The 8,815-nt window shown below is 40.1% G+C and overlaps 1 pseudogene; it reads right to left on the bottom strand.

Annotated features, from left to right (window-relative positions):
- Positions 1-2,787: 2,787 nt before the first annotated feature.
- On the bottom strand, positions 2,788-7,677 carry LOC136472795 (uncharacterized; annotated as a pseudogene).
- Between the last annotated feature and the right edge of the window lie 1,138 nt (positions 7,678-8,815).

Below are 8,815 nucleotides of genomic sequence, written 5' to 3'. Positions count from 1 at the left end.
GGTTGAAGAAATAATACTTCAATTGCGTCCCTACTGATTAGATCCATATGACCTCTCCTGTCTCATCCATGAACAATGCACAGTGGTGTGAACTTGTCGAGATTTGGTCTAGTGCTAAGAACAAAGTATGTGAACCCATCGATTTCCTATCTAGTCTTGCTATGGTCTACTTGTGCTGCAATCTAACACAAATGAAGCTATATAGGAAATATCTGAGAAGAACAAGCAAAATCGTGCAAAAGTGAAGTACTACCAAGCTATAGGATCTCACTCCTATGTTGTCTAGCTAAAAAATTTTGTAAGTGATCGTTGTGTTTTATTGTTACTCTTGCTTTTGTATAAATATAAACTGAAACTCATGTGCAATGTGAACAGAAGGAGAACAAGAGGAAGGCAGCAGAACATGATCAAGGACTTGAAGAAGAAAATGGTCCACCTGATGAAGATGTTAATGCTGTGGAAGTCTTCAGGGACTTCCATACCAGTAGCAAAAAGGGCCTAAGCGATGCTGCAAGAGCAGTAGATGTAAATACCTTCTTTTGCTTCCCTTGAAATCTACTGAAGCCATTGCCATAAAAGTAGGAAACGTAGCAGGAGCCTAATGTTATGGAAATCTACTAAAATCTAATGAAGCTTATGTAATCTCAATCAGCAGTAGGCTGAGGAAGACCTATGAATTACTTGTTATGAATTAATCTCTTGGATTTTCAATTGAAACTATGCAAGTGGAACCTGTTGCTGATGGGCAGCAACCAATGACTAGTGCTGATGTTGTTTGCAAGGTCCTCTACATCTACTAGGGCAAGGCCCCCTCCTAGGGAAGCGGCAACAACCTTTTTTTTGAAGAATGCTAGTATCCAGACAAGCTCCACTAGAACAAAGACATCAGCAGAGAGAATGCTTCAGGAACAGCTTGCTGCTAAACAGGGAAGTTCCGCTGCCCTCGTCGATCAAGTGGATGAACTAAAGAGGAAGACAAAAAAGACTAAAAGGGAGTTTGAGGAATACAAGAAACGGTAACAGGAGGAGTACAACAATCTCCGTGAGCTATGCACGCGCTTTAGCTCTTCTGGTAACTCTCTATCTTCAACTCCTACGGCTTGATACAGTGAATATTTGTGGTTTGATGTGTGGACTCATGTGCCGGTTTGATGTATGGACTCGTATGCCGGTTTGATGTGATGATACTCTATTAGTGGTTCACTACTGACGTGTGAAATGTTAATTGTTGTTTGATTACTAGGCTAAATAGTTATATAGTCAATTTGTGCAATAGTGACGATATCGAATTACTTCTATGACTAATTGATTGTACTCTATGCGGTAGAACCAGGATAGGCCACGTGATCAAATAAAAATACAACACATGGACGAACCAATGCACGACAAGTGAAATAGCCAGAACACGACATGTGGGCTATTAAAATACGACACGTGGAAGGAAGTCATGAAGCCATGCACATGGCCGAATAAAAATACAAAACACGGACGGATAGCGTCGTGACCCGTGGTTGAATAAGAAATGGCCACATGGACCAATAAAAATATGACACATGGTCCAATGAAGAAGTGACACGTGATCCAACTGCAACACGACACGTATGCCAGTAGAAAACTGACATGTGGAACAACAAGGACCCGACACGTGGTCCAGTAAGAATCTTAAACGTGCAACAATCAGAGATGGCCACGTTGTGCAATAAGAAGGTGACACATACCCGAACTATCTCCAATACAACTGGTTATATCATGTACACATGGGTTATAGCATGTACACGTGGAAAGCATCTCCAACGAAAGCGCCCACCAGCGTGGCAGCTCCCTGCCACGCATGCCAAAACAGTTCTATAACGGTCTGTTTTTTTGTCACTGATCAAGACAATTCTATGACGATATTTTTGGATTCATCATGGATGTTCAAATATGAGCGACTTCTATGACGAACCGTTTTTCATCATAAATTTGTCATAAAACTGAAATTATGATGAATTTGGCTCCTTCGGTGATGAAAACTATTCATCATAGAAGTGGATATTCCTAGTAGTGTTGAGAGCACCGGAGAGAACCTCCAAAAGAGAGAAGAAAAAGAGAGGGAGATTAGAGAGATCTTGCAATAGATTAAGAAGGGTTCGTTCTCAAGATTATGAAGTTACAGATCCACATCTTGGTACCTCTAATCTGAGTTCCACCATCATTTGATGAGGTCTTTCTTCAACCTAAGTAGCAGTCCTAAATCACTACTAAATTTTGACCCTGTTGCACCGGTCAATTTTTGATGTTATAGGTCTAAAATAGATGCAATAGTTTGGTTTCGCATCAATTTCTCGTTTGATGGCAGCCGATGCAAGTGGTCTTGATGCAATAGCCTTTCGCATCGGTTACTTGTGGTTGATGCGAGAATCAGCTATTGCATCATCCATCCGTTGTCTCTTGCATCAAAATTGAGAGATGCAATAGCTTATTGCATCCAAATCATGTTGATGCAATGCATCTATTGCAACGGCTATCGTTCGATGCAATAGACTATATTGCATCCATATTATGTTTGATGCTATATAATATATTGCATCACCATTTTGATTCGATGCAAGAGGTTCTATTGCATCATCATTTTGGTTCGATGCAATAGGAACTATTGCATCGACATTATATTCGATGCAATTCGAACTATTGCATCGACATGAGGTTAGATGCAATACAAACTATCACATCGACATGAGCTTGGATGCAATACAAACTATTGCATCGAATTCATTGCACAGAAATTCATAAAATTACAAAATTCAATGGCACAAAAAGGCAATCATATTAATAACTTGGATCATAAGCATTCAATAGTTTGTACAATGTAAGAAAATCAAATGCCTTCCTATTTCCAAATAGGTAATTGCAAAGTTGAACTGCATTACAAACCACTAACTTATGCTACAAATAGACAATCATAAACAAAAATACATGTCTCTTAGCACAGATCAACATGACATCTTTCTCGTTGCACAATATTTGATTCATTTCAACTTGCCAAGACTCCCTCAAGGTTGATCTTCCTGAAAAAGTCAAAATGACATGCATTAGTAATATATATAGTTGATCACACAGTTGGAATCAAACATAGACAACACATGATAGACAACAATATTTTTGGGTTTAACAAACAGAATGGATACTGAAGCCGAACTATAAACACATAAGGCATGAACTCCTGATTGCTCATGTTAAGTGAACAAACATACATGTATAAGTGAACAAAGTTCATGTTAATAATCTGGACAACTTAAAATGACACCTGATTGCTCATACCTTTCCTCCTTTCTTTCTGCATTGTAGCTTTTTATTTGCAGCAGTATTCCTCAGTGTTTGTGATGTAATAAATGTCACTGTCTCATTACTATCTTTATCATTTAGGAAAAGTGATCTGTTGGCACTGCGAGTGAGGCGACTAGATTGGATACTCTTCTGTTTGCTCAACAATACACTGTCTGGTACAGTCTGTAAAAACCAGAAGATTTGAAGGAGCAATCACCACTTAGCAATTCTAAGAATCTGTTCAACTACATGTGATAATTTTGAAGTATATTACATGTTGCACATGTTCTGATCCTTGGATGGGAGTCAGAACAACAGCAGGTTCATTATGTGTGGGCAGGGCAGATTTTGTACCAGCCTTCATATTTTAAAAAAAGATTCACACATTATGTCAGATTAAATGTAGGTATCCATTACATCGCGGTTTGCATTTATCAAAAAATAATACCTATGCTAAATCTGCACCTTCATTTCCACTAACCATATTTTCTGCAGGCTGAGGGGCTGTTGTGGTTGGTGCAGCATTCTTGCATTGGAGTTATAAGGAGAAACATTAGCAATCAAGCTTTACTAAAATCAATGATGTTGGTAACAATTAAGAAGTAGTATTATTACCAAAGACGGTGCTTGATTGTGTTGTTTGATTAGTGAAAAAAACTCTTGCCTTAGTTCTTCTCTAATCTTGCTACTTGTACTCTCCAGTTGATGTTGCAGCTGCTGAATTTTTCCTTGTCGCTCTCCCTCTCAGCGGCTTGAACGGTAAGGTTTTCTTTTAACTTCTCTACCTCAGCTTGCATCTCACTATTCTTCTGTTGGGCTGCTGCTGCTAATGCAGATGCACGAGCTTGCTCTTCAATTCGTTCATTCATAAGTTGGCTTCGGGTCGGATACTTTGCCAAGTATCCATGTCCAGGACCTTTCCTGCTCCTGCATCCAGTGGTTTCCTTGTAGGTTTCATGAAGAATGTGCCTTTCTTGTTCTTTTGAAATCACAGAAGCTTCCAACTCAATTCTCTCTGCAATTTTGGAGAAGGTGTTTTCCTAAATTGAAGAACACAATTAGTGTTTTCAACTTTAGCAAGTAGCAACAGCAGTTCCAGTTCAAGTATAATAAGAATTAGGTAAAATGGATACTTTGGAAATAAAACTGTATCAGTTAGATTCATGTACTGATTACTTCCTCAAAAAATCCAAGTCCATGTTAATCATGCAAATATGATTCCTAACAAAGCATGTTGAGAGGTAAAAAACAATGGACAGTTGAACTCTAGCATTTCAGAGATATGTATGACATTGGAGATAAATGAATAAAACATGTTATGAGAACATACATCACTGGACACTCGTTTACCGAGTAGCCCAGCTCTATTCAAATCACTTTAAAGAACATAATTAACTACATAAAGCATCTAACATAAGCAACTTGCTTTCCAGCAAGTTCCCAGAAATCTGGGCATGCAACAGCTGTACAGAAAATAAATCATATCTGGATCACGGTAGGCATCACATAATCTTCCAAATGACTGCATGAACAGAAACACTTGCAAAGTAGGCATCACACAATAAGGTATCGCTGAATCTTCCAAATAACAGAAACACGGACTAGGCATCTCAGGTATGACACAGTATCATTTGCAAACTAATGTCAGAAATAAATAGTGTAGGCTTAGCAAACATAATTTTGCATACTATTAAATTTGAGTGGCAAAGGTAAGATGCAGCAGCAAGCTGCAGACACAAAAATCAACAAAAAAAATTCAGTGTATCTGGAGTAATCATTTCAGTTAATCTAGCAAGCTGCGGACACAGAAATCTAGTAATTTCAGTTAATTGTTATCACTAGTTTCTAAACTATGCTGGAACTTCATCCAGACTACCAGTCATTGTTTGGTTTTGCACTTCTAATCACATATACAGTTGCTAAAACATACATTGTGTATATGTTGCCAAAATCAGGCTCCAGAAAAAGAACTATGCCTCATGCAGTTCTATAATGGACATGTGAAAGCCAATAATGCTTTGTCGGGAGGGATAGTGCAAAATAAATCTCAGGTGAGATTTAGCAATTCCTTTGTTTGAAATGCAGCCCACATCTCCAGCCACATCTTAGAAAAATTAAATAAATGTCAAGGCTTGGCACAATGTTTTATTTATGTCCAAATCAACTGAGGACACTGATAAGAATTCTGAACCTATTGCACTCTGACAAGGAAAAACATAAAGAGGGAAGAGCTTTGACAGAACGACCTACAATGATCCGACTGAGGAAGAGGTGCTCGTGAAACCACCGCCAAATGCTGCAGCCATGGAAGAAGCAGATGCAGCCTGTCGGCTCAGTTGCCCTCTACTGCAATTTCATCAGCCTCTGCTGCAATTTCAGAAATGAGATGTCTCCATTCAACAATTCAAGCAACAATAATTGACAGGAACAGAATAATATGCATGCATGAAACAGGTTAAAATTTACTATATTGACTTGATGTAACTGAACGGGCTCTGCATATAACATTCAACATGACTAGTATGTGCAAACATGATAGAATTTCAGTAACATATAGTTCTTTCCAAACAACATATTTCAGCTTGCTGTTTTGTTGTTGTTTCCTTTTATCACCAACAGCAACATCATCCTCTTGAGATGCACCAGCACCGCCTTGAGCTGCACTGCTTGAGATCCACATGTGCCAGGGGTTGACATTGCTCTTGCTCCCTTGTTTTGAAAATGCAGTCACTGTAATATAATGCAAATATAATGATCAGCCTACAGACCTGCAGTACCAATACCAGCACACCCTCTATCATTTGATACGATACAAATTGCAAAAATAAATATCTATTCCCAGCTATCTAGTACATGCAAACAAGATCAAGTGCTCAGGGTACCCAGCTATCTATTCCCCAACTCTGGAAACTCCCAAACCCAAACTGAGGAACTGAAGGTTACACTTCTCACAGTAAAGTGTGTGCCTTCAACAGAATGCGCTAGCAAATATGGTCTAGGCAAGTCTCTCAACCTTTGGAGTACCTACTGTATCAATGGACAATAATTATATCAACGGACCCGACAAATGAAGCAAAGGTACAAAGAGTGGAAGTATCAGGATATTTAATTAGGGGCATAGAAGTAGGAGTTAGGGGTCTGTTGGGAAAATTTGAGGGAATAGGTTGGGAAATTTGGTACAGATCCTTACCCCTTACATTTCCATGTAAATTATGATAGAAGTAACATAGAAGGTAGACTCAGCTCTTGTAAATTATTTAAAGAAAATACCTAGTTTGCTAAGGAAAGAACAAATGAATAAGATACACCAGTGAAATTTTATCAATAATCATATATGCCTCGATTAAGAGGTGAACTCTTGTAGGCATCAATATGGCCTTAAGTAGACAATTTACCACATCTCATTTGCTTAGTGCTACTATAAATTGCATACTACCACTGACACTGACAATGTTCAGTATTGTTCAGTGCTGTGAAATCTGAATCGGAGCAAACATAATCAGTATTCCCTACATATTTTCTAGTACTAAAAGGCCATATGAAATGAATTGCTACTAAATATTAGAGACCAAATATTACTGTTACAATGTTTTAGGCACAGTAATGCTGCTATCCTCTCACAACATTTAATCTCTTTTAGTTGCACTTGCACACCGTAACAAGATGATGGAACAAGGATAGAATAAAATTATTGAAGTTGACAAGAAGGCGTCACTGCACCAGTGAACGGCTACACATTTCTGGATTAATAACATGCCTCATTGTTGACAGAGATGCACTTATATTCCCGATAAAATAGCAAACTGATACAAACAGAGAGAAAGCAGAATACCCCTCTTGCCTCTAGATCCGCAAGGATAAATATTAAACCAGCACCTGATTTATCCGACCTGTTACAAGTGGCAAGGGAAACTAATGCATACAGAAATAGAGAAACAGGAACATGACGGAGGAAGAGAGAGGGGGGCCTTCACCTTGCTGAGGTTTCAGCGCAACATGAGTCCTACACACACCACGGCCAGCCCCCACGTCTTCTGCAGTGAGAGGCAGGTGGGATGTCGCTCGTCATGGATCCGTTGCCGCTGGCCGTGGATCCATAGTAGCCGGCCGTGGATCTGCCACCGCCACCTGTGGATGGCCCTCGGTCTCCCGCAGTCACAGTGGCGCAAGCGCCTGTGCGTAGTAGATATGGATGAATCCATAGATAGAGCTGAGTGGATGGAGGAGTAAGAGAGTTCGGGGAAAGGGAAAGGAGGGCGCGGACGAGCCGGCCGCAACCGTAAGGCCGGGTCCAGTGACGTGGGATGTGGCGCTCTAGAGAGCAGCCGCCGCCGTGGGGAATTTTGAGGTGGGAGGAGCTAGCCAGCTAGGGTAACTGACGCGGGGCCTCGGGGGATATGTTATTTGGGCCGGACCGGCGGCAGCTGAACGCGGGAGTGGAAAATTCGGATGGAATTCGGATTTAGCTAGTGGCAAAGTTCTAATCTAAAAACAACTTTATCTTTTCAATTGATATGAGTTAAAATCTAAAATCTCAAAAAGGTTTTTAATTAAAAAAATTTTTGAAGCAATGATCTTGCTTCTGTAGATGGCAGCATAGATGCTCCAAATAAAGGTAATTTCTTTTGCAACACGTATATTTACAAATGCATGTTTGTACTCGTATTGTTGCCAAAAACGTATGATGATTATAGGAGTATAAAAAGGAAACTAATGGTTATGTTGACATAAAAATTAGTTACACACTACAAGTGTAAGATCGCACCGGTCACAAATAGACCGAGGCGGCACGACTCTACAGAAACCGACCTAGTTGATTCAAGGAGAATGCCTAGTCGGTTTTCTTGGGTTGAGCCCGAGAATGCCCTAGGGCAACGAGGATCACATTTATGTGGTGAAGAGAGGTTTACGAGCAAACTACCAAAGGATAACTAATCGTTCTTACTTGACGAAGAAAGACTAATTTCCGGACAAACTAGCAAAGAAACATCAAAACTCTCGCCCAAACGGACCCCGTCGGGGCTAGGATGTCCCCAGGTTGCCCTAAGTCGGCCGACAAGTCTAGGGCAACATCCTTGGTCGTCGGATCAAGCGATGAACAATAGCATGGAGGTTGGAAGAGATTAAGGCAAAGAGAAGTAAAATAGATTAGTTTTTGTGTTGATTGTGTGTGTTGGCCACCTCAACTTCACCCAATTTTGGTTGTCAACAGATTGCAAGAGGTGACATGTTCAACTCTTGTTTGGGCAATTTTTAAAGAATATAATGATTACAAAATCGAGTGCTCTAACTGTCAACCTGTCGATGGCGATGTGGAAGGAGGCGGGGATTTCGGAAGCAAAGGAGGAGGTTGGGAGTGTGGATCGATGGTTGGAGGGAATGTGGGTGATGATTTGGAAAGGACGTGCATCCAAGATTTGAGCCCTTGGAGGTAGTGGACGGATACGATGAGTGCATGAAGAGGACTAGGGTTTCCACGTTGGAGGATATAAAATGTTTTTTTACTAGT

The sequence above is a fragment of the Miscanthus floridulus genome, chromosome 8 (genome assembly GCF_019320115.1).
Source record: "Miscanthus floridulus cultivar M001 chromosome 8, ASM1932011v1, whole genome shotgun sequence".
Taxonomy (NCBI): domain Eukaryota; kingdom Viridiplantae; phylum Streptophyta; class Magnoliopsida; order Poales; family Poaceae; genus Miscanthus; species Miscanthus floridulus.
This window is presented reverse-complemented; position numbering and strand designations above follow the sequence as displayed.